The sequence below is a fragment of the Lissotriton vulgaris genome, chromosome 4_1 (assembly GCF_964263255.1).
Source record: "Lissotriton vulgaris chromosome 4_1, aLisVul1.2, whole genome shotgun sequence".
Taxonomy (NCBI): Eukaryota; Metazoa; Chordata; class Amphibia; order Caudata; family Salamandridae; genus Lissotriton; species Lissotriton vulgaris.
Window position 1 is genome coordinate 2,087,524,694 of NC_141691.1, and position 26,516 is coordinate 2,087,551,209.

Genomic DNA, 26,516 nt, shown 5'->3' on the forward strand with positions numbered 1-26,516 from the left:
GAGGTGGCTCAGGGGAAAAAGAGGCCAAGCCGGGCATCCCCAGCATGGATGCCTCCTAAGAAGGCTGGGGTAAGGGGCCTGCAGCCAAAATGGCGGCCCCTGCAAAGGTCAACAAGGGAGTGAAGCAAGGGGGATGCAACCCCCCACAAGCTAGGAGAAAGAGGGTGCCATCTCCAGAATTGGTGTCTAGCTCAAAGGCGGACATGAGCAGTGATGACGAGGAGTCTGTAGCCAGCACGGCAGCCCAGCAGGAAAGTCGTGGAAGACAGGATGGTGACAGAGAGTGTGGTTGAAATTCCGAAAGCTTCTCCCTAACGCAGACAAAAGGATGACCCCCAATGCCAGAGGGGCGTGGTCATGGGTGGACCTGGGTTGAAGGAGTGTCTGGACAATGCACTGGCTCCAAAGACAGACACCTGTTACCGTAATTGTTGGACAACCTTCATGGCCAGGACAGGACAAGAAAGGGGCCTGTGGGCCAGACAGGAGGAAGTCTTGGGGTTCATCGAGTAGGCCTTCATGTCAAGCAAGACCAAAACCTAGGCGCAGGCACACATGAACGCAGTAGGATATTACACTAAGATGACAGCAAGGGAGGATCCAACTAAGATTTTCCAATGCAAGATGGTGATGAGAGGCTGGGAAGGCTACGGGGGATGTTGGCGGCCCTGGCAGCTGTATGCTCCTCGGGGCAAGAGACCACGCTCTTTGGAGCAGCGTTAAAAACTGGCATTCTTTGGGGCCTAAAGGGTAGGCAAGCTGGTAGCTCAATCAGTTAGTGACCCAGGGGCAGCATGCATCATCAGAGGGGACGTAGAAATGGGCGTGGGGGACATGGAGATACTGCTGCTTCTGTCCAAAATAGAACAGGTAGGCAGGGGAAAACAGACCAGAATAAACAACATCAGGGACTCAGCATGTTGCCCGGTGTGCTTACTGCAGGAATATTTGGGACCTGGGGAAGGCAGCAATGGTCCTCTATTCATGCACAGGGACGGGTCATTCCTCAGCTGCTTTCAGTTCATAGCAGTGATGAGGAAAACCCTGGAGGCGGTGGGGCTCCTTGCAAGAGAGTATGGTTCCCACTCATTCAGAATAGGGGCAGCCGCTACGGTCATGGGGTTAGGTTTGGACAGTGAAAAAATCAAGGGGATAGGGCTCTGGGCAACCAGCAAATTCAAGCCTTATGTATGCCCAACAATGTACTGAGTCTGGTTTCTCCTCCCCCGTCTAGGTCCGAACAATCCATGGAAATTCAAAGGGATATGGCTGCTGCAAGCAATGAGGCAAGGTGGCAGACCGGATGGGTTTGTGGTCCTCCTGGGAGGAAATGACTTGTCAGTGTTGGGTAGGCGGGTCCTCCTGGAGAATATGCAAAAAAAACTCACATCCTTTGCACTTCTGATGGGGCCCAGCAGAAGTAGGCTTTTCAGAAATAATAGTGTGAAAGGCCTGGCGGGGGCAATGGACTTGAGGGCGATGAAGAAATCGAGACATAAACTCAATATCACCATGGTGAAGGTTTTTAGGGCCAATGGATGGGGTTTCATTAGCCACGGTTTTATAAACTTGAGGTCTCCAGGTTATCACCTGGATGACAGGGGTAGGGATTGACATGTTCCTACTGAAAATTTTGGGGGTGCTGGAACAGATGGATTTCAACTAAGAACTAAAGGGGAGATCAGGGTAGGGGGAGCTCACTCCGATTGGGAAATCGGAGGTAATATGGCGGAACAAACACAAGGAAGATAGTAAAAAGAGAGAACTTACTTAAAGGTAGATGGAAGGCTCACACAGTATCCTTGGAATACCTCATGGCAGGGGTACTGAGAGAGCCAAGCGTGATGTGCGTTCAGAGAACGAATAGATGTGAAGCACCCACAGGACCCTTAGAGATGCCTCACAGCAGGGGTTCTGATGGAGTAGAATGCAATGACTCAGCCTCATAAAAGATAGAGTATATGTTCAAGTAAGGTCCTTGAGATGCCACATGGCAGGGGCCCCTGGGAGAAGAGCGGGCCCATGAAAGGGTCTAGGGTGAGCGGGACGGCACTTGCAGCCTGGGCAGGTCCAGACGGACACCCTCCAAGTTGAAGCCTATGACAATGAATTTTGCAAAAATGTATAAACATATGATGTTGAATAAACTGCGATATTTTAAGGTACCAAAGCAAGTTGTCAGTGGTAATTTAAGGGTTAGGAGGAAAACAGTTTGTTCGGTTGGAAGCGGGCGAAAAGGGGGCAACTTTTGACCTGGAGGGAGTTTTAGGAGGGGAAATTTGAAATCCTCCTCACTTGCTGAGTTCCGCAAAAAGCTCAAGACCTGGCTCTTCATAAAAGCAAGAACCGTCGGGACCACACACCTACACTTGCCCAAGCACCTGGATACCCTCTCGGGTGATTAGTGCGATATACAAAACAACATCTCTCACTCGCTATCGTACCACAGAACTTCAGCATTGTATTTAGATTATGTAATATAAGACATGCTAAATTTTCTTATGCAGAAATGTTTATATGTGTGAGCATTCCTGGGAAGCTGTGAAAGTCACAGCTTTCCAGGAATGCACCTGGACTTATTTGAAAATGCCTAAGTTGCTGTAAACTAAAAAACAACAATCACATGTATAATTTTTGCAAAGCTAAAATTGAAAAAGCATTACTCCGTCTTCTGTGCAACCTGGGTAACGTTGTAACCTGATCTTCAAGGGGCAACATTCAATCATGTACAAATCTCAAGACATAAGTGCATGTTGTGTGGTGAAAATTAGCTCAGTTTCAGCTTACAATGAGACTTTAACACTCCCAATGCCAAGTGTAGTGATAATAATGTGTGAATAGTTTGACTCCTGCCGAGGGGGGGAGTCACTTCTAATGTTTCTCTTTACAATCTGTGCAGTCAACGAGCAAATAAATTGTGTGTTTCTTAAAACTTGTTTACCAGGAAATGGGCCCCCAATTCAGAACAAATACCATGTAAAACTAGTTGTGTAACAACGGGGTCTTGTTTTAGTTCTGTCAGATAGTTCACTGTTCCGCAAGTCACTAGATGGCATGTCTGGATGTAACTGGCGCATGCACGCTCAGTCTGTTTAGCAAACCAGGAGTTTTCAAAGCCTGCGTTGAGTATCATGTTTGTTGGTTTCCTGCACTCAGTGACGGCGCGTCTACAGGTGCGGAAACCCAGGGTTATCAAACGCTTCTTAAGGAGACGTGTTTGTTGGCCTGGAGTTTTGGACAGGTGTATACAGTGGTGCTGGAACAATTTTTAAAGGGGGTGCTGCCAAAAATGTTACATCACCAAAGTGACCTAAGCAAGAGTGGTAAAGGTGTGGTATGTAGCTAGCTGGTGTTAACTTTGAAGCACACAGTCACCAATATATTATTAAAGTATGGTACTGTCATTTACAGACAGCACAGGTTTTGCCCGCACAGTGCTTGTGCTGTGTTTGTGAAATCTATTGTTTTTAATATAAACTCAAAAGCTGCCCCCTCTCTTTCCTGGATTTTTATTGTTTCCTGTGATTCTATCTTACTTTTTATCCATTTCGATTGCTTGTAGCATGTGTTCCTGCATTCACAAATGCGTGTTCCTCGTCTGCTTCTCTTATCAGTTTCCTGTAGCCAAAATACTGTTAACATCTGCTTTGGTGGAGAATTTTTTAAATAAATGTTGCCTCTTTCTGCTACTTTGTCTTGCAGCAGATTTATATAGTGGGGAGATTAAGGGCTTGATACCAATGCGGTTAGGAATGACTCCGACCCTTGGTCGGAGCCATCCTATCCGCATCGGACTTGCCCTTTTGGATTCCTTTCCGACTAAGCCATTCTAATGGGCTCAGTCAGAAAGGAATCCAAATTGGGCTTCTGGATGGCTTCTGACAGGCTCGGAGAGGCCGTCCGCCATCCGGAAACCCGGCTATTTCATGCAGAGGGAGTACTATGGCAGTTTTCCACTGCCTTTCTGTGGCTGTCCTTCCAGCACAGAAAGGCATTGGAATACTGTCTTTGGGGGCCCCCAGCAGGGCCCCATTGGGTGAAAGGCCGCCAAATGGCAGCCTCGGGGTCACCAATGGTACCCCCTTGTTGATTCCCCCATGTGGTGGCAGGCATTTTGGGGTGCCACCTCTGCATTTAACGATGTGACCGAACAGGGTTTGGTCACATCCTACTTGCAGGTCTGTAACCGATGACAAGAGGTTGTTCAGTTCCAGTTCCTGACCAATGTCAGTCTTACATCGGAATCGGTCCCTAAGTGATTTGCCCAGAATCACTGGATGTTGCACCACTGAGAGTCGAACAAGGACCCCTAGCTCTCAAGTCAGCAGCTCTGGCCACTGCGCCACATCCTCTCCACTCCAATTATACTTGTCAGGGAGCTCTTTTCTTTGTCCCGGACAGTGATTGATAAAACCAGCTTCATTATTATTCATCAAATAAGCGAAACGTATCAATTACCAATGCTTGTTATAATAAGTAGCCATTAAAAGGGAACACTACAGAATTCAGTTTTTAACACAGAAAGAGGCTATAGATTACAGACCTTATATTTTAGAAGTTTTGCACCAGTTTCAAAACATGTTTAGAGCTTCTAATAGGTTCCAAAATGTTATATTTTATGATTGTTATCTCTTTTAATGCATTAAATTGTTAAGGTTTACTCGCAGAAAAGTGCAACTCTAAGTGCCACAACTTTGGCATTCAATGTCACTCATAAATGCCCTGAAATCATTAAAATGTCACAATCAAGCAGTCTGAAAATGTGGCAGCTATAGTTGAGTCCCACAGTTAGCAGGAAAGTGGGTTTCTGTTGCAGTAACCCCCCCACTTTTTGCCAGACTACTGATGTACTTTTTCTTGTATACCCTGGGTCCCTGCAAATCAGTTTCCCAGGACCTGTGTTTTTTCCCCAAAACTAACCCAATTGGCATCTCTAGCCACAGGTTAGCTCCTGGTAAATGGTACCACAAGTACCCAGGGCACTGTTACCAGGGATAACCTCTAAGGGCTGCAGCACTTATTATGACACCCTTATGCCCTGTGCCTTTTCACACACACTGCCTTGGCAGGCTTGCGTGTTTTGGTACATAACAAAATGAAGAGTCGACATGGCACACATTCCTCTGTACCATGCCTACAACCCACTGCCCTGGCATAGATCAGTAACCCCTCTAGCTGGGTGCCATATGCCAGTGGTGAGGGTACAGGTACATGAGCTCTGTACCCCTACAGTGTCTATGTCCATTCTTAAACATCGTAAGTGCAGTGTTGCCATTGAGAGTATAAGGTGATGGGAGCTTGTCCTTAAAAACTCCACAGCACCATAATGGTTACACGTAAAAGTGAGAATTATGGTATCAAAATTCTTAGCACATTAAACCCACACTGATGCCACTGTGGGATTTAATGAAAAATGTAAACTGAGGGCATCTTTGAGATGCCTCCTGAAAGACAACCAGCCTCTGGTGGGTTCCCTGACTCGTACACACCAGCCTGCCATCATGAGACATGTTTCTGGACCCCAAGGGTGGGAGCCTACGCTCTCTGAGCCCAGAAACAAAGCTTTTCCTGGGCGGAGGTGTTTACACCTCCCCAGGCCAGGAAGAGCCATCTGTGGCAAGGGAGCTTCAAAGGCCTGACAGTCTTTGTAATGCAACCCCCATCCTCTCCTGCTATCAGGGGCAGGCCCCCTTCCTGGCTCCCTTCTTTTTGGGAAGGAAGACAGGCGGGAAAAACTAGCCAGTCCAGGAGGTGTGCCCACCTCTGCCAACTCCACCGTTCAGGTGGGGGAGGCGAGGGGCAGATCACTCTATGGTGCTCGCCATCTTGCAGATGGTAGGCACTCCCCAATCAGGACTAGGATGGTGCTCAATCCCCCACGTGGCTACTGCTCTCAAGATCCCTTAAACACCCCTTAAATACAGTATTTAGGGGGCAGCAGTGAACCAAGAAGGCAGATCCAGCCTACCTACAAGAAGAAAAGAAGAAGAAGGACGAAGAGCCATGCAGAGCTAACAAAAGGATGACGTCCACTGACTTGGCCCGAGCCCTCCAGGCTTGTATCCCCTCGAACCTGCTCCTGCGAAACCCGGGCATGTCCTGAAGCCAGCAACCTCACAAACCTGCCTGCCTTTACATTCAAGACTGTTTCTCCCATGTAAACCGGACATGTTTAAAGTGCAGCTTCTTGTGCCAGCGAGAAACCGCGAATCCAGACCATTTTGCACCCGCTGAACCCGGCCGGAGGTCCCCCTGGTGATCCGATCCTGACCCGAGATCCGGCGACCCATGACCTGCCTCAAGCCTCCTGACAACTCCTGCAGCCTCAATGCAGAGGACCCCCCACCACGACCAGAGCGGGTAGGAAAATCTGATATCCCAAGGCACCCCTGCACCCGACGCCCCACAGCCTTGTGTTATGTTAGTCCAATTTGTATAGCCCAACAGCTGCCTCAGCAAAAAGACATCCCAGTGCTTACTACAAGCTGAGACCAAGAAACTCGAGCCTAAGCCACGGGGAAGAGATGCGTTTTTAAGGCCTTCCTGAATGTCAAATGTGCCTAAACCAACGGTGCCCAACCAACCCTCAACATCCCAACTTACCCCATAAACAGGTGGTCGCACCTGGAAGACCCTCATCCCCAGGCCTGCTCTGTTTCTTTGTCCCAGAGGTTCTCCTTTGGAAACAACAGGACACCCGACCTCAAAACAGCACCCTGCACCTGGCTGCCCTAGTGCCGTTAAGGGTGCACCTTTGGTGCTACTTTGGGCCCCAACTTGCCCTGAGCTAAACCCTAGGAGCTTTGCTCCTGCAACCTCGTGGCCTGCTTGCCAGCAGTCACCAACCGGAGACCCCCTATCCTCCATAGGATAACATTGGGGCTCAACGCTCTGCACCCGGCGTCCTAGTGCTGCTGAGAATGCAACAACAGTGCATCACTGGCCCTGGGAGACCCCTGAGTCTAACCCCAGAACCTTAACTCCCACAGTCGATTACTTACCTGAGAACCGTTAACTTACCTGTTTCTAGGAAATGTCCCAGTTCTGAATCTAGGTATCCAGCATTGAGTTCAAAAAGTAACGTGAAAAGTAACTTACCTGCAATTTATTGTTGAAACCCATTCAATTCAATGTACTGCTCCAAAAAAGTTTCTACATGGGGAGTTTTGAAAACTGCGATACAAAAGGGGATGATGGACGGAGTGTTTGAACAAATCAAACACTCACCCCAGTCAACTGATCTGGGTTTAATCCATCACCATTCTTTAGTTCACTCAGCCACCCCAGTTCAGACATGGCTAAATGCAAATCAGTCTGACCCTGTGCCTCATGGGAACAGTGCAGCCCGAACTGCCAAGCCATGTCTTCCCTGGACCGGAAACAAGCATCCTGGGACCAGTTTCGGATTCATAATCCTGATCAGCCAGGCTATCTTGAATCCAGTGGCCAAGTGAACAAGGGACTGAAGTCTGAGTATACCCTGCCACACTTAGGGCGAACAAAGCGATAAAAAAGGGGATGATGGACGGAGTGTTTGAACAAATCAAACACTCACCCCCAGTCAACTGATCTGGGTTTAATCCATCACCATTCTTTAGTTCACTCAGCCACCCCAGTTCAGACATGGCTAAATGCAAATCAGTCTGACCCTGTGCCTCATGGGAACAGTGCAGCCCGAACTGCCAAGCCATGTCTGCCCTGGACCGGAAACAAGCATCCTGGGACCAGTTTCAGATTCATAATCCTGATCAGCCAGGCTATCTAGAATCCAGTGGCAAAGTGAACAAGGGACTCACGTCTGAGCATACCCTGCCACACTTAGGGCGAACAAAGCGATACAAAAGGGGATGATGGATGGAGCGTTTGAACAAATCAAACACTCACCCCCAGTCAACTGATCTGGGTTTAATCCATCACCATTCTTTAGTTCACTCAGCCACCCCAGTTCAGACATGGCTATATGCAAATCAGTCTGACCCTGTGCCTCATGGGAACAGTGCAGCCCGAACTGCCAAGCCATGTCTTCCCTGGACCGGAAACAAGCATCCTGGGACCGGTTTCGGATTCATAATCCTCATCAGCCCGGCTATCTTGAATCCAGTGTTCCAATATTCTTTAAAAATCATGCAAGTAACTAAAAAGTACTTACCTGTTTCTAGTACATGTCCCAGTGCTGAATATAGGTATCCAGCACTGAGTTTAAAAAGTAAGGTAAAAAGTAACTTACCTGCAATTTAATGAAAAAGCCTATTCATTTCAATGTACTGTATCTGCTACATGTTGCATACTACTGCTCCCCTGTAAATCAAATAAAGTACAATTTCTATTGCATTTTCAAACTTTTCTATACCCAGTAACTTATCACTCAAACATATTTAATGCTTACCTGTACCATGCTTGCTTGGTTCTGAAAAAAACAACAGTGTATTTTTATACAAACACAATTGGCCTAGAGTTCAGTTCTTGAGTGTGTGAATTCATTTGCTGACTGAGTGTGTACATCAAATGCTTAACACTGTCCTCTGATATTGCCTTACTGATCGACCAAGCTACCACAAATACAGAGTAAGATTCTGTCTAACTCTAACATCTGCCTACCTCTGGGGACACTTGGACTCTATACACACTAAATCTCATTTTTGTGTATTAAATATAGAGCCAGTTTCTTACATTGGTGGATCAGGGGTGGGATACACAACTTGCATTTGTTGGACTACTTGGTTACCCCCTGATTATACAACAGAACTCTTAAATTGACTTTCGAATTCGGATTTTTCAAATTGCCATTTTTTTCCAAAACTACTAATAAATATTGCTAGGGCCTTGCTTAAGTCCTTTTAGAATTTTAGAAAATAAAAATCACTATAGTCAAGGGTAGAGGGGTTAAAAACTTTTTGTTAGAATGTCTCAAAAACAGATCCCAGCTATTAGTGAAGATACCCATAATGGCATAGGGGACATGGCTGATGGAGCTTGACCTCACCCCTTACCTTCACATGTATTTTCAGTAGTTAAGGTCCTTATTCAGAAGTAAAAATGTATCTCTGAGCCTACATCTAACCAAACAAAAGCTCAAGGAGCCATTGGCTGAGTATGCTAAGGCCCCACCCTTCTGAGATTGGTGATGACCAATCAGAAGAGGAAGGAGGTGAGGAGGATGGAGATTGGTACCCACCTCCATCACTTCCTAGAAAAGAAAGGGTCCTTGTACCCTTACTTCAAAGAGTTAACCTATTGGAACCTAGAAGCCACATAGGTGGTTCAGGTCCTACTGAGGGCATTGAGGACAGCCTCAATGAGTAGGACATTCTGTTAGCATATTACTGCTCCCCTGTAAATCAAACAAAGTACAATTTTTATTGCATTTTCAAACTGTTCTATATCCAGTAACGTATTACTGAAAAGTATTTAATGCTTACCTGTACCAGGCTTGCTGGGTTCTAAAAATAAACAACAGTATATGTTTATACAAACACAATTGCCCTAGAGTTCAATTCTTGAGTGTGTGAATTAATTTGCTGACTGAGTGTGTACATCAAATGCTAAACATTGTCCTCTGGTATTGCCTTACTGCTCGACCAAGCTACCACTATTAGAGAGTAAGGTTCCATCTAACTTTAACCTCTGCCTACCTCTGGAGACACTTGTACTCTATACACACTATACCTCATTTTGGTGTAGTATATATAGAGCCAGTTTCTTACACAGTGCTCTTCCATTTCTGGTACTTAGCAGCAGGTATAAGATCTTAGATATTCTCATTACTCAAATGAGTGTAATTTCGATATTTATATATTTCCCTTGTCTTGATTGCTTGATTTTGACTCCTGGTAAAAGTTTCACTCATAGTCATTGAAGGACACTCCAAATTATACTGACATTATAACAAATGTCACTCATAAGCAATCTGTAACCTTAGCAGCTATGTAGGGTGCTCAAGGCTATCCCTGCACTAGACCAAGAAGGCCTGACCACCCTTCGTGCTACATGTTATAACCTTTGAAGCACCCACAATAGGCTCTCTGGAGTATAAGGTCCCATCAGCCTGCTTGCATATTTACCGTTTCCAACTGCATCATGTTGCCTGAGGCAAGATAAAAGTATCCCGGACCTTAGACTGCATATAAAGAACATATTTACAAAGTGTGTGGAGGATAACTTCTCTGACACAGGAAAACTCAAAGGATGCCCCAGGCCTAAACTATCTTGCTACCAGTGGCAGCTGATGCCTTTTGCAAGTGGTGGGGGCATAAAAGTTCAGGATGAGTACCCTGTGGCAACTGTAAGAAAGGGGTTTTGAGGGGGTTCCAACTATGGTAAATTTTCAAAATAAATTAGCAAATGGTGCTTTTTCAAGCAAACTTGAGAAAGCAAGAATGTTAATAAATCAATTGTAAATGTAAATGTAAATGTGTGTGTCTTGTAAAGTGCACTGCTACCCAGAGGCGTCCTGGCGCTATAGACCGCTGGGGAACCCGTCCTGGCTTTCCCTGTGAGATGTTCCCTCCTGAGTATCTCCAAGGTGAAATCAGGCATCCCCGGCGTTTTTGGGGGCCATTGTGGAGATGAGGCAAGCTAATGCCCAGAGTTGCCGAGTGTGATCCCTTGTCAGAGTAGGCACCGAGGTGAGAATTATCGAGTCCGCTGACCCTGGTTCACAACCCTGCCACGTCGGGGATTGAACCCTGGTTCTGGGCCATTCTCTGCTTCCGGGTTTGCCGCCTCTAACCAGTGAGCCACCCCACTCCACTCTAACCAGTGAGCCACACTACTCCACTCTAACCAGTGAGCCACACAACTCCAATTGTGAAATTGTAGTTATGATGTCATGAAAAGGATGGCATATGAAAATTTTGTGAGTGCTGGCATCCTCGCCCTCTAAAAACTTGGTTTGATAGAGGGCGGGCATACACCTGACGACAGGGATGCACTTCTAAACTAAGTGGGGGCCCAAAGAAAAATATACAGTGAATTAAAAGGCCATTATGGGTGTCTACTTAATTTTAATAGTGTCGACATCCATATGGTAGCTTAAAATAAAGTGATCGGTGCCATGGGGATATTAGGTTGGGGGAAAAAGCTATCTCACATGTTGACGATGCGCTGTTGCTGTTTTCATGTGGCAAGGGAGAAGAGTTGCCAGGAGCTCAGATTAAAACCTGTTTTACTACTGTCTTTCAGAGGTGCCCTTAAAGACTCTAGCACTTGTTTGATGTGCTTCCATTTCACTGTCTCTGCTTGCTGTTAAATCCACATTCCTTGAGAACATGTTTACACTTCTTGTCCTTCTCAGCAAAGGCGTTGGTGATTCATGCGTTGATAGCCTCAAGACTAGATTATTGTAATATCTTATTCTTTGAATTACCTGAACAGTTGTATGGCAGATTCTGTTGAAAGTTGAAAAACATTATACCAGCTATGCTGTTGTCATTGGAGTGGATATGACTATTTTTAGTAAAGCCAGTGTCTCTGTAAGTGATTTTTCTGTGTTAAGTTTTTTCATTAAAGCCAGCATAGAAATGGCACCAGTGACCTGCCGATACACTTGCATTCCATACAGCACAGTTACTCTGTTCTTAGATCCTCTCTGTTGAGCATAGGATAAGCTCCCACAGCCTCATTCAACACTTGCTCAGGAAAGGAAATATCATAATTTGCAATCTGGTCACTTTGCAGTAATGTGGCACTCACCAAATGCTTTGTGGAAGAAAAAGGTTCCTTTGCATGCACGACTATTGTGCCAAATATTTACTTTGCAATTCTGATCAGAATACTGATGTTTTTTCTATAGTTTGAAAAGTGAGAATCTTTTGGCAGTCTGCTGTCTAAAGTGTCAATCCCTTCTCCAACTTTGTTCATGGTGCTAACAAACTAGCCCTTTTCACAAATACAGTATCTAGTTTTCGTTTTTGTAGCTGGTTATATAATATGTTGACGTGAGGCATTATTTCAAGAAACAAAAAGATAGAGAACTGAAACTCTCTTGTCTTGTACTGTTCTAGCAAAGTCATGGGCCTCATTTCATTTTGACTTTTGCATTCAAAGTCAACCCAGGCTTCAAATGGTGTTAAACCATTTATCAAGATCAACCCTATACTGGAATATTAGCTTGATTGTGTGGATTTGAAAGTTACAACAAGCTCGGGATCCTTTTGAAAACCTTCGTGCCATATTGTCCTAAAGTATTTCTGTTCTTTTGGGTGAACGTGAAAAGAATGCTGCCATTTCTGCTACGTCTAAAAAGAGAACATTTGTTCCCCGGATATCTTAGCTATGTCTTGTTGTTTAATAAGATTCATTTGGTGGGCATAACAACCGATGTAATGAGCGTAAGGGTACAAATGTCAATTTGTTTTGTACTCCACCAAGGATTCCACTCATTACTGAAGCACCACTGTAGCTCTGCGCAATACGTTTTTATTTTTGAGGCGGCCACAGAAAAATCAAGTTCAGTTCATGGATGAAGCAATGGTCTCTTAAATGCATGAAACCATAGAACCACTCTACCACTTTACTGTCATTGTCAAAGTACCAATAAAATGTAATATGGACTGTTTTTTGATGTCCACATCAGTGAGGTGATCAGCCTCAATAGCGGCAGAGTCTGTGGTTTTCAACTGTTGGACAATATAGCTTCTAATAATCTCTAACAAACACTCCAGCAGTTCAATTTGAATCATGTCTGAGGTGCCCTTGAAGACCTTAGCACTTGCTTAATGTAATTCTATTCCACTGTCTATGCTTGCTGATAAATCCACAAGACCTCTGAATATATTGGGATTTGAGGAACTTTCAGATTCATCATGCCCTCATAATGCCAGTTAAAAAGTACCATAGACATTTTTGACAGTATTTGTCTGTAGGAACTGGGGTCACCAGTTCCCCGGGGGTAGCCTGGCTCGAGCGGGTAGGCACCCAAAAGCTTAGGAGTTAAGTGACTACACAGCACACACATCCACCTAAACCATAAATGCACGCAAAGACTAGGGCAACCAGTGAGGTTGATTAAACAATGTACTTTAATCTAGAATAAGATCACGGTTGAAAGTTCATTCAGGGTGAACAAGTCTTCAAGGTAACATTAACTCAATTCACATTTCCTTAAAAAGCATACTTTTAAATTCTCAGCCATATGTATATAAATACATAAATATTAAATATTAAATAACTGTAGGCCTGGCATCAGCCTTGTTCCTAGTCAGCACCTGCAAGAAATTCATTAGTGGAAACCACCATCAATATTGCATTTAGCAGGGGCAGATCTGGTGCATGAGGTCGTAGTCAGCTTCTCAATAAATAAGCAATATGAACGTCACATCAGCCCAGGATAGACATTTCCTTACGTAAAGCAACCATTACACTATATAACTGTGGGCATTCAGCAAACCTCTCATGAAGCCAGAAAGAACATCTCATTGTCTGCAGTAGCAAGTACAGCTCTTTTAGTAACCCCCGGTAACATCTCCGGAGGTAACTCCAGTAACCCACAGTTACGGGGGCCTACTGCATACTCTGGCCCCAGTTCTGACACATTCGTAGGCTAATTGGGGGCCAACGGGCCCAGTCACTAGTTTTCCCAGGGGAGGGGCACACTCGGAGCCTCCCGCCCGCCTCCCCGGGGATGACCTTTACCTTCTGCCCTCCTGGGCCCTTGCTGGGCATTACAGCGTGTTTGGTAGGGGGAGAGGGCTCACGCTGACTCTGGAGCCCCCTCGCTGGTACTCTCAGCCTTGATGGGAATTGGGCCGATCAGGGGAGGCCCGCACATCTCTGGCGCTGTTCCGGGCCTCCCCACAGCCCCGACGTTGGTCTGGTGATCTGGGGTTTCTCCCGGCATCTCGTGGCCAATCCCCGACGGTCCTTGGGAGGTGTGGAGCCGGCCGCCAATCCGGCCGGCAGAGGAGTGCAACAAGCCCAGCCGGAGTCCAGGATGCGCCCCCTCATGTGACACAGGTCGCAGGCTTCAGGGCCTTCCACGGCCTAGCACGGCCCAGCGCGGCCTGTCAGAAATTCCGGCGGCCCTCTCCTGACACTGGGGCAGCCGCGGGGGCAAAGTTGATGGCGCTGGCCCCAAGGAGGGAGCGCCAGGCCACGGCGCTGACAGGGGAAGCCCCGAGGACTCCCGGGCCGCAGCGGTGAGTCTGGCCTTGCCTCAGCGCTTCTGAGCCCCAGCGCTAAGTTCCTCACAAGACGGGGCAGCGATCAGTGCAGCGCAGGTGCAGGCAGTACAGCGCTGGTAAATTATAGCGCCTCAGGGGCAGTTCACAGTGCTTTAGAGGCAATTGACAGGACGGCAGGCTGCAGCGCTTGGGGGACCAGTACAGAGCTTCTCAGGGGCACAGTAGGAGAGCGCTGGGAAGGTAGGGCAGCCAGATTAGCAGCCCAGTCAGTTCAGTCAAGGCAGGACAGCGGAGGGGATGATGCAGGGTAGCGCAGGGACCCAGGGGGTAGAGATGGCACAGCCCGGTATCTGGTTGATCCCCAGATGTCCTGGATAGCACAGGTGGTTTTCTTCTTGGTGCATGGTGGTTTTGGCGTCCTTTGAAAGTAGTTAGTTGAAGGGGGGAGGGTTGGAGTTGAAGGCTTGAAAAGTTTCCTCAGCAGGTCACTTCAGGTGGTCCCTGGGTTCCCCTCCCGCCGGGCCAGATCAGTGGGCTAGTTCATTGTTCCTTACTCAGCTTGGTGGGCAGTGCCTAAACCCTGTCACCCCCAGTGGTTTGTTTCTGACTAGGCCCTACCGCCTAAGTCTCCTGCGTAGGGTCCCCCAGGTCAGTGATGCCCCAACTGACTGGAAAGTTTCCCTCCCTTTTCTTTTATAGTCCCAGGTCAGGTGACCACTCTCTGAAATGGCAGTTAGTGACCACTCCCCTCTTCCGGAAGGTTCCAGCAGCTTTCTCACTCTAGCTATGGGCAGGGAAGGTAGGCTGGTGTTGCAACAATGTTTAGGGATTCCAGCTGGGCAGGGAAGGTAGGCTGGTGTTGCAACAATGTTTAGGGATTCCAGCCAGCTCCTGGCTACTAGAGTGCGTCTAAAAAGGCCACACTGAAGTAGCAGGGAGCAGTGGCAGCCATATTGAGGGAAGAGAGCACCTGCACCTTAGCATTGATTAGCAATGGGAAGGTGCTCGGAGACCTAAGGCCAACAAAAAGAAGGTGGAAAAAATGAGGCAAGGGCGAAAAAAATGGGGAAATACCACCCTAGGGCTGACAGGTCTAACATGTTTCCCCCCCAGCTGAAAGTGTGGAGAGCTACCCAACCTCTAGGGAGTTCTTGTCACTAAGGCGGAAAAACTGGGAGAGACCGTCAGCATTGGCGTGGTCAACTCCGGGTCGATGTTCCACCCGAAAGTCCATCCCCTGTAGGGAAATGGACCACCTTAGCAACTTGGGATTTTCGCCTCTCATCTGCATGAGCCAGCGAAGGGGTTGGTGGTCGGTTTGAATCAGGAAGTGAAAGCCAAAAAGGTATGGCCTCAACTTTTCAGGGCCCAGACCACAGCGAAGGCTTTTTGCTCGATGGTACTCCATTGTCGTTCCCGAGGGAAGAGTCTTCTGGAAATAAAGGCCACAGGTTGGTCTTGGCCATCGTTGTTGAGTTGCGAAAGCACAGCGCCTATGCCGTGCTCAGAGGTGTCCGTCTGCACAATGAACTCTTTCGAGAAGTCAGGTGTTGCAAGCACCGGAGCTGTGCACATCGCGTGCTTCAGTGTCTCGAATGCCTCTTGGCCAGCAGCCGTCCAGATCACTTTTCGTGGCTGCTTCTTGGACGTCAACTCAGTCAAGGGGGCTACGATGGTACCATATCCCTTGACGAACCAGCAGTAATATCCAGTGAGGCTGAGGAAAGCTCGGACCTCAGATTGGGTTTTGGGGGGCTCCCAGGCCAAGATGGTTTCAAGTTTGGCCTGGAGTGGGTTGCACCTTACCCCCACCCACCAGGTGTCCCAAGTAGACGACAGATCCCTATCCAATCTGGCACTTGCTAGCCTTTATGGTCAGGCCAGCACATTGCAACGCCTGTAGCACCTCCTGGAGATGCTGCAGATGGTCCTCCCAGGTGCTACTCAAGACAGCTATGTCGTCCAGGTGCGTAGCTGAGAAGGACACCAGGCCAGACAGCACCTGGTTTACCAACCACTGGAAAGTGGCCGGAGCATTCTTGAACCCGAAGGGCATCAATCTGAATTGAAAGTGACCCAAGTCGATGGTGCTGAGGTACCGGACTGCTCCCAGCCGGTCAATCAGCTCATCTGCCTGTGGGATCGGGTGAGCGTCTGTCTTGGTGACAGAGTTCAATCCCCGATAGTCCACACAGAACCGAAGCTCTGGTGTGGTGCCCGGTGGGGCCGCTTTCAGCACCAACACAACCGGACTAGCCCAAGGGCTGCTGGAAGGTTCGATCACCCCCAGCTCCAGCATTTTGGCCACCTCACCCTGGATGCTGTTCTTATCTTTATCGGACAGCCGGTAAGACTTGGTTTTTACAGGCGTCCTGTCCCCTGTGTCCACATCATGGGTACACAGATGTGTAATTCCAGGCGTGAGGGAGAACAACGAGGCGAACTGTTCCAACACCTGGCGGCAGTCCCTCTGTTGCTCTGGGGTCAAGGTTGGGGAGAGGAGAACTCCCTCCACTGATCCATCTTTTTCCTGAGCCGCCAGAAGGTTAGGAAAAGGCTCACTCTATTCCTACTCGCTCCCATCCGTCACCATGAGGAGAGCAAGCTCAGATCGCTCATGTTGAGGCTTCAGGCGGTTGATGTGGAGCACCCGATGGGGCTGATGGGGGGTCTTCAAATCAACGACATAGTGGTCTGGCCTCAACGCTCCACAATTTTGTACGGACCAGTCTACCGGTCCTGGAGGGCACTAAGTTCCCCAGGCTCCATGACCCACACCCTCTGGCCAGCGTCCATCTCCACCGTCCGAGCGTTGGGGTCATACCACTCCTTTATGACAGCTTGGCTAGCCTCCAGGTTTTCTGAGGCTTCCTTCACAGCTTGGCCATCTGGCTGCGGAATGCCAGCATGTAGCTGACGACATCACGGGGAAGCTTCTTCGAAGTCTTTTCCCACCCCTCCTTGACAAGGCTGAGGGGCCCCCTAACGGGATGGCCATAGAGCAGCTCAAAGGGGATAAACCCAACTCCCTTCTGTAAATGTAAATGTAAATGTATAGGCATTTATATAGCGCACTACTTACCCGGAGGGTCCCAAGGCGCTTCGACCGCTGCGAAACCCTTCCTGGCTTCCCTGAGAGATGGTCCCTTAATGGGTATCTCCAGGGTGAGACCAGGCATCCCCGGCGGTCTGGTGGGGCCGTTAGTGAAGATGAGGCAAGCTAATGCCCAGAGTTGCCGAGTGTGATCGCTGATCAGAGTGGGCACCGAGGCGAGAGAATTATCGAGTCCGCTGACCCTGGTCCAGAAACCTGCCGCGCCGGGAATCGAACCCTGGTCCCGGGCCATCCTCTGCTCTCGGGTCTGCCGCCTCTAACCAGTGAGCCACACTACCTCACTGTACGGACCAGTCTACCGGTCCTGGAGGGCACTAAGTTCCCCAGGCTCCATGACCCACACCCTCTGGCCAGCGTCCAACTCCACCGTCCGAGCGTTGGGGTCATACCACTCCTTTATGACGGCTTGGCTAGCCTCCAGGTTTTCTGAGGCTTCCTTCACAGCTTGGCCATCTGGCTGTGGCACCTCGCGGTATGAAAACAGCAGGCAAGGGAGGAGGACGTCCCACTTCCGCCTCATATCATCTGGTAGGCTCCAGATCATCCCCTTCAAGGTCTTGTTGAAGCGCTCCAAGAGCCCGTTAATCTGGGGGGTGGTAGGGAGTGGAGACCTGATAGGTCACTCCGCACTCCTTCCACATGGCCTGCATGTAGGCCGACATGAGGCTTGTGCCCCTGTCTGACACCACGACCTTGGCGGATACCACTCTGGTAAATATCCCCATCAGGGCCCGTGCCACCACAGGTGCCGTGACGGTCCTCAGAGGAATAGCCTCCGGGTACCGAGTGGCGTGGTCCACTAACACCAAGATGAACTGGTGTCCCGCAGAGGTCGGAGGGTCCAACGTCCCAAGGATGTCAATGCCGACCTACTCAAAAGGGGTCCCGACCACCGGGAGCGGTTCCAAAGGGACCTTCACTTTAGTCCCAGTCTTGCCACTTGCCTGGCAAGTCTTGCAGGTCTTGCAATAGGTGTCAGAGGCAACTCTCATCCTGGGCCAATAAAAATGCGGGATGAACCGTGCAAAGGTTTTGACCTGACTCAGGTGTCCAGCTAAAGGTATTTCATGCGCCAATGCCAATAGGAAGGCCCAGTAGCATTGGGGGCCCACTAAGTCCCTCGAGGATCCATGCACCGGAACCTTAGGCTCACTTTAAAGGAGGCCATCCTCCCAGTACACGTGAAAACTGCCAGTCTCCTGATTGGTCGCTTGGGCTTCGGCCTGTCGCCGCATGCCTTCAAGCGTGGGGCACTCTCTCTGCGCCCTACAAAACTCTTCCCGGGTAGGCCCTCCTTCCACATGCCACTCGGCAAGGGTCGGCAAGTCCCCCACGGGAACAACATCTACCTCCACGGACTCCGGGGGTACCTCCACAGGCTCCCCATCCATCACACAGGGTGTGTCCTCCACATCACTCTCCTCTTCGGGACCAGCACGGGGTTGGGCCGTTGTCTCAGGCTCCAATCCAGGTTGAGATTACTGCCAGGCAGCCATGGACCTCGCGACCACGCAAGTTCATCCTGGTAACCCCAGCATCTCAGTTTGGGCCTTAAACTCTACTTCCTTCTAGGCGGTATGTTCCAGGTCATTTCCTAGCAGACAGTCCACAGGCAAGGCAGGGCTTATCGCAACTCTCAACAGGCCTTTCACTCCTCCCCACTCAAAGGGAACCTGAGCCACGGGATAGTAGCTCAGACTGCCATCAGCCAACACGGCCGGATGGAATACATCAGGTACCGCTTGCTCAGGGGACACCAGCCGCCTCACTACAGTGGTCATGCTGGCACCTGTGTCCCTCAGAGCCTCCACCTCCTCCCCGTTAACCTTCACCCTCTGCTGGTACTTAGCAGTGTTAGATGGTAAGGGCGTCACTGGGACCATCTCTTTATCCCCAAGCGAAACCAGGGTCAGGCCTATCCACTCCCCTTCCCTATCTAGGGGCAGCTCCATCCCAAGAGCTACACTAGCCACCCCGGGACTCTTGCCACCTGTGGGGGCTGGGGGTCATTTGCGACACTGGGCATCTCCCTTGTAGTGTCCAACCTCCCCGCATTCGTAGCACCGAACAAATCTTGGCTGCTGACTCTTGTCAGGGTAAGTGGGCTTTAGGGAACTGGACTGAGGTGGGGTACCTACTCTTTTCCCAAACTGTTTGTTTTGTGGGCCTCGTGAGAACTCCTTCTTTTTATCTGATCCTGAAGGAACTCTCTGCCCAGCCCGCGAGTTCAGGGGAAGTCCCACCCACGACCGAGTCATGCAACGAGATCGCAGACTTCTTTATAGGGAAGGTAGAAAAGATCTATGCTTCGTTTCAGACTAATTTAGATGCGACTAATCTGCCCGACCCTAACTACGGTAATAAGGTCAGTAAAGAACTTAGGAAATTTGTGGTTCCCCAAACTGAGGAGTTTATCAATATCCTATCGGACATTCACTCGGGCTCTCCCCTAGATGCGGTACCAGCGAGAATTCTTCGATATCATCTTCCCCAGGTGGCGAAGCATATAGGCAATTTGGCCTCGCTCTCACTCCATGAATGTCTTGTTCCGGAGAGCTGGAAACTAGCCCAAGTCGTCCCAATAAAAAAGAAAGCCCACATAAGCATAGCGCAATTAGACAATCTAAGACCAATCTCCCTTCTCCCCTACTGCGCGAAGGTAGTTGAAAAACTGGCTAACCGACAGTTGGTAAACTTTATGGAGAAAACTTGCTCCTGCACACGTCTCAATCGGGTTTTAGAGCTAAACACTCGACTGAGACCGCCCTCCTCTTATCAACAGAATTGCTGCGGAGCAAGGCGGATGAAGGTCACACGGCCGCACTGGTCCTACTGGACTTAAGTGCGGCGTTTGATACCGTATCACATCACGCACTACTGGACCGACTGAGGGAAAAGGGAATAACCGGATCTGCTCATGAGTGGCTGGTATCCTTTCTTAAGAACAGGAGATTTCAAGTGCATTGCCCACCATGCAAATCCAGTGTAAGATCTCTCAGGCAAGGGGTTCCACAGGGCTCGATTCTGAGCCCTACATTATTCAATCTGTACATGGAACCCCTTGCCAAACTGGTGGAGTCATATGGTGTGGCAATAGTCTCCTATGCAGACGACACACAACTGGTGATCAATCTGTCCCGTGATCCAGTTGTGGATGCTGAGAACTTCTCGGCTTGCCTTGCTGCACTTGACGGCTGGATGAAACAGAACTGTCTCCGCCTTAATGGCAACAAGACGGAAGTTCTTATTGTAGGTCCATGTCCTTCCATCTGGACCTCTGCCTGGTGGCCCACGGAACTGGGCTCTGTCCCCGTCCCAGTAGACACAGTTAAGAACCTTGGCTTTCTTCTGGACTCTAATCTAGCCTACACCAATCACGTGGGTAAGGTCGCGGGAAAATGCTATGGACTCTTGAAGGTCCCCGAGCTCCAGAAAAACTATGGTACACGCCCTGGTCACCTCCCAGTTAGATTACAGGAACTCTCTCCTATGTGGACTTAGTAAAAAGGGCCTGTCACAGCTACAACGCGTACAAAACGCAGCTGCGAGGCTGGTCCTTAACCTCCCTAGGAGAGCTTCTGGGAAACATGCATTACGCTCCCTTCATTGGCTTCCAATAAGGGAGAGAATTAAATTTAAAACTATGTGCATCACCCACCGTATATCTCACAAAAAAGCACCTCCATATCTGCAGGACTTGCTTCCTGTTTATCGCCCTTCACGTCCTTTGAGGTCGATGGGTAGCATGCTATTAGTGGTGCCCCGGATCCATAGAGCAAGGATGGGAGGACGTTCATTCAGACACCATGCAAGCAACAAATGGAATAATCTGCCTATTGAACTGAGGATGGAGCCGTCTGAAACCAGGTTCAGACAGAGGCTGAAAACCCATCTTTTTCCCATGATAAACTCAGTATAGTTCTCCCTTGTTCCTATGCTTCCCCTCTGTGAGCTAAGCCGAAGAGTTGTAGATAGGTTCGTCAGCGCGGGGACGCACTGTTCTCTGTGCAACCAAGCGCTCAACAAATGTCATAAACTAAACTAAACTAAACTAAACTATCTCCCCCCTCTTTCTTCTGGCGGAAACCCTGTCCATCTTCAAAAATCCACCCAATTCTGCATTGACAACTTACGGCTGCCACAGAACTTCTGGCGATACCTTTCGGGGTTGAGGCCAAACTTTTTAAGTAGCGTCTCCTTCATGGGGGGATACCTGAACTTATCTACCTTATCTAGGTACAGGAGGGTGTCCCTGACATTGGGGGGTATGTATTGGTACAGGCCACCTCCCCAGTGGCTCTCAGGCACCCCATGGGCTGTCAAGGCCACTTCATACGCCTCCAACCGCTTGGCGATGTCATCCCCCTGAGTGTAACTCGCTATCACCTCTTTTGGTAACCAAAACCTAGGCTTGTGTTGAGCCCCTGGTACGCTGCCACCTTCCTGGTGTACTTAATTGCAATGCTCTCAGCTCCAACTCCTTCAGCTGAAGCTCGTGCGCCAACTTCCTTTCTTCCAATGCAAACTGTTTATCTTCCCTTTCTCTCTCCCTCTCGTGCTCTAGCTTGGCAAACTCCCACTTCAATTGCCTCTCCTCCCTCCTGTCCTCATATTCCTGCAACGACGTACTCCTACCAGACCCACTACTATTTGCCCTTGAACGTCTTCCTGGCAACACATTGTCAGACACATCAATGTTGAGTAGGCCTTGGTCTTCTGGAGTGCCCGCCTCCCCTGGTGCACTCTGCCCCTCCTGTCCGCTGCCCCCTCTCCCCTCTGGGTGGGCCCTTACCCATGCCCTCAAAGCGGTGCGGAGATCCTCCTTTGCGGCTCTCCGCCCAACCGGCACCCCCATCCCCTGACAAAATTCCCTTAACAGCACCACCGTATACTCTTCAAGTTTGGCCAGCTGGAACTCCATTTTGACAGGTGGGGACCCAGATACCACCAGGCTACTAGAGTCTGTCTAAAAAGACCGTGCTGCAGTAGCAGGGATCAGTAGCAGCCATATTGGGGGTAGAGAGACAGTACACAGACCTCAGTACAGGGAGCTGTAAGGCTGCTGCCTTGTTTACGCGTGAGTTGCGACCCTGCTCCCAGCTACGATCCAGTACCTGAGCCTCTCCGGGGCACCCCTCTCACTGTCTGTCTTCACCATGGACGGAGCAGGAAAAACGAACACCATCAGTCAGAACTCAGCTGGTGCTTAATAGCTCTGCGCTCAACAGCTTGTCCGGTTTAGGTAGGCACGCATTGCCATTCAAAACAATGCAACACGTGCACGTTATTGCTCGGAAAGCTGTGCCGATTACTAATGGTCTTTTTTCTATGCAGCGAATGCACGCTGCTTAGGTGAGACCTAAAAAGGGAGAAACAGAAAGACAAACATTGGAATGTTGGAGCAGACAGCTTGTATCAATCGTTAATATACCTGAGCCAATTCATTGTCTTCAATGGAACTCCAATCACTTTTTATTGATTACACAGTTCCATGCCTCATATTGATACAGTTGTGACCCCACCTCCATGTAGACACCTGCACATACATTTCCTTTAACTACTATGTAAAAATATTATAGCATCAGATTCCTAACCTTAAACACTGGGGTTGTGTTGTGTTGGTAAAAGAGCAGCAAAGGAGGTTGGGTTCTGTGCTCTCTTGTTCTTTGTTCAAAATGTATGTAAAGGTCTTCAGGCTTTTCCAGATGCAAAAAAGAAAATTATTACATAAATATTAGGGGCAGCCAAACACATAACTTATTCTACAAAGTCAAGTTAATGCATACTACCCTTTGAAAGAGTTAGAATCTAGTCCTCCAAGCTGAGGTTTTTTGGTTCTCCACACTGATTTTCCTTGAAGCAAAGGGGTATGACCTATGCGATTTAGGGCATGGCTTAAAACAACTAAACTACATTTCTGTGATTCCTATAGTGTGCCACCTAAAAGGTATTTTGATTTTTGTTTGAGATTTCAGTTATTGCATCCAGATATATAACCCAGCAACTGGCATACATTTTAAACCTGACTGGACATTTGGGTTTGTAAGTGGATGTTAGCTGTTTAGGATGAATGAGTAAAAATGATTTTGTTGTAAATAATATTGAAAATATTTCAATTTTAAAATTGTGAGACTGTGGATTAAATATTACTGAGGCCTGAGGAAGGGGTAGTGTTCTTCAGAGTGTCTCATTATGCTCATTCTACGTTAGACATGTGCACCGTTTTCTTTCCACATTTCGTCAGTATGCACAGCTTATCATCTTCAGCTGCCTCCTTTCACTGGCTCCTGAATGCACGTACCCACATCTTCTTCAGATTACAACCATTGAACACACAACTTACCAACTCACCTGTGAGCACAGTATTTCATTTACTTTTGCCTTCTCAATATTTTGGTAACAGTTTCACAGAATCACAATTGCAACTGGAATAAGTTGCTCTGTTTCTTCAGCAGAGAGGCCAAGGATTAGTGAGCCAAGCTTGATATAGATGTCCGGCCGAGCATGCGATCAATAAAGAAAGAGCAGGGCAGCAGATAGGGAGCTACTGGGATATAAATGAATCAACAAAACACAGATAATTTATTTAATCGAAAATCATGTGATGAAGTGATGCCTCTGAATAGCAAACCATTGATCAAAACCATGGATTAGTAAGAATGGGAGAGCTTTTTTTGTCTAGTAGCTGGGGAATCTGAAAGTAAATTGCAACGTGTAACAGTTCTAACCTCTCCCTTAACTGCCATTTATTGCCACCCAGGGCCTTCCTATATTCTCATCAAGCGTGCAATTAGAAGATATCTCTAAACACCAGTTCACTTGCTTCTGTCATTTCTCATCTCCAGAGAAGTGGCACATCTAATCAAAAATATACCACCATTGTTTCCCTAAAGGGTTTCTTTCAATCAGAAGATAATATAACATTAAGTACTACATTCTTTTGTACCCTACTGTAACATCTGTCAGTGAAGGTTCATGCTCTATGCCACAACTCCAATGTGCAAAGACTCACCTCACAAATCAGGTCTTATTTCTCCTTTGCCTCTGACTGATATGTTTATCACTGAGGGAGAACATCTGAATGAAACAATAATTTGCCTTTGGGCAGCACTCATCGCCTTGATGTCGGTGCGCCTCAGAAGCAGACTGTCCCGCCCAGATAAACGTCTTTAGGCCAGTGCATGCTCTTGAATAATGCACATTGCCTATTGGCCAACAGTAACATCCAGAGACAGGAGAATGCATGACCCAAGGTTGGCAGCAAAACTCTTTTCAGTTTCCAGGCAAAACAGTACCACAGCAATGATTAAATCAGAGCTAAAGACAGATTGTTCATAGGGAAAATTAGTAAGAATGTCATAGCTGGCTTAGTATGTTTCTGTAATACTTCTATGATTTTTAGGTCTCGGCTGGCGTTAGCAGTGCGAATGCGCTACATCGCTATGCAAGGTTTTGGAATCAATACGGTTTGCGAAGTTCACTTTCGGTTCCGGCTGTAAATTTTATTGGTGGGCGTCATTAGATGTCATCAGTTATGCTAAACGGGGTGTACTGATTGTTCAGGAGGCTCTTTAGTCCCTCCTGGTTACCACCCCGTCCGCGTTTGGCCCTGCCCACCGGGATTGCATCTTTTACGGGCGGATTTACACTCTTTCCCTTAAAGGACAGTAAGGACTTTTCTTTTTAAATTTGCAGCGCCGTCCACACACTTGTTCTCTCTGTCTGTCTCTTGCTTTCTCTTTATTTTGTCTAGTCCATCTTGCCTTCATTCTCTCTCCCTTTCCGCAGTGTGTAATTTAATTTTGCTGTCTTCATTCCCATTCTTATTTACTGCTCGGCTACTATCAAATTTTTGTTCTTCAGTGTAATTAAATTTTGCTGTCTCCATTTCCATTCTTATTTACTGCTTGGCAGCTATCTCATTTTCTTTCTTCCTTTCCGTTTTACTTGTTTTTGGCTCTCCACCTGCCCCATACTTTCTGTCTCTCCTCCTCTGCTCATTTCTTCTCCCCCTCTGAATATGTCTTTGCCTCTCCCTGCCTATTCACTTCCCTCCGTCTCTCTTGCCCGTTGTCTCTTCTTCTGAGTCTGTCTCTCCATCCTCATGCTGTTCTCAGCCCTCCCTTCTTCTGCTGGTGCAGGGGGTAGGGGTGGAGTTGTGGGGGTAGCTCAGGTTTTGTTTCAATGCCACCCTACACAAATGCTCACTAGTTGGGTCCCGACATAAACACAATGTCGGCGGTTGTGCTTGTTTAATTGTTTTGCTCTGTGAGTTTCTTTCCCCTCCTTTAAAACAGTCTTGCACTAGGCGAATGATGGTCATGGATGTGTATTCTAAAGATTGTATTGCCACACTGCACAGACAGTTTTAATCACAATGCAGTACAACACAAAAAAAACATCATTGTACATCGTGGACAAGGGCAGGTACCCCCAGATTTGCTATTACTAAATGGAAAAATGACTATCCCCTGTTAATTTTTCACAATATTAGTAAAACTGTTTGTGGAGTTTAAAGAAAGGGCACATTACCTTTCCTTGAATTCTGCAGGTTAACTAAAGGGACATTGCAGTACTTTGTAACTCAAGATGAAAAGCTCCTATAGATAACTGCTGCATTAATTAGGCGCAGTAGAGCTGGGAGGAGATGTGCTGGTGAGTCGCGCATCTTCACTTTGTCATTCTTCCGTGAGGAGGAAGACCAGGGCACTTCGCGCCAGGACCCTGTCTCACACACGAAAGATCTGCGGCAGATCACCGTCCAAAAAATGATCCTATTCTGCTGTGTTTTAAGTGCTTTTGTGACGACTCGCACTGGGTACATTGTATGTGTGTTATCTGCTTTTGTTCATCCATTTCCACCTCACAACGTTTGTTTTGTTTTAGGTTAGTCTTAGAATTGCATTCTGTTCGGTCTTAAGGTTTAATTTGCTGACCGTAAGAGTTTTAATCTTAACTTCTCCTCTGTTCAAATGTTGAGATCCTGGGCAAATCACTTCACCTTTAAATGCCAGTGGGCATTATTTCATGCAGCCATTAAAATATAAGGTGCTTAGAAGTTGCAAGATCTTTTCAAGGGAGATGTACATTGGATACATTTGGCAAATGCCTCTCTCTGCTTCCGCGGCCCCGGTGTAAGCTAGTGAGAAGCATAAAAGTTGCAACGGTGGTACAATGTGTCCAATAGCAAGCAGAACGGCTGATTCCCAATGAGTTGTGAGTTTGTGGCAATTCCCAAAGCCACCACAAACATTATTTATTAATTTATTTATAACATTTGT

General features: G+C 47.9%; 1 pseudogene; it reads left to right on the plus strand.

The window, feature by feature from the left end:
* The first annotated feature begins 819 nt into the window (after positions 1–819).
* The window catches only part of LOC147725091 (uncharacterized), a 148,117-nt pseudogene continuing 122,420 nt past the window's right edge, over positions 820–26,516 (plus strand).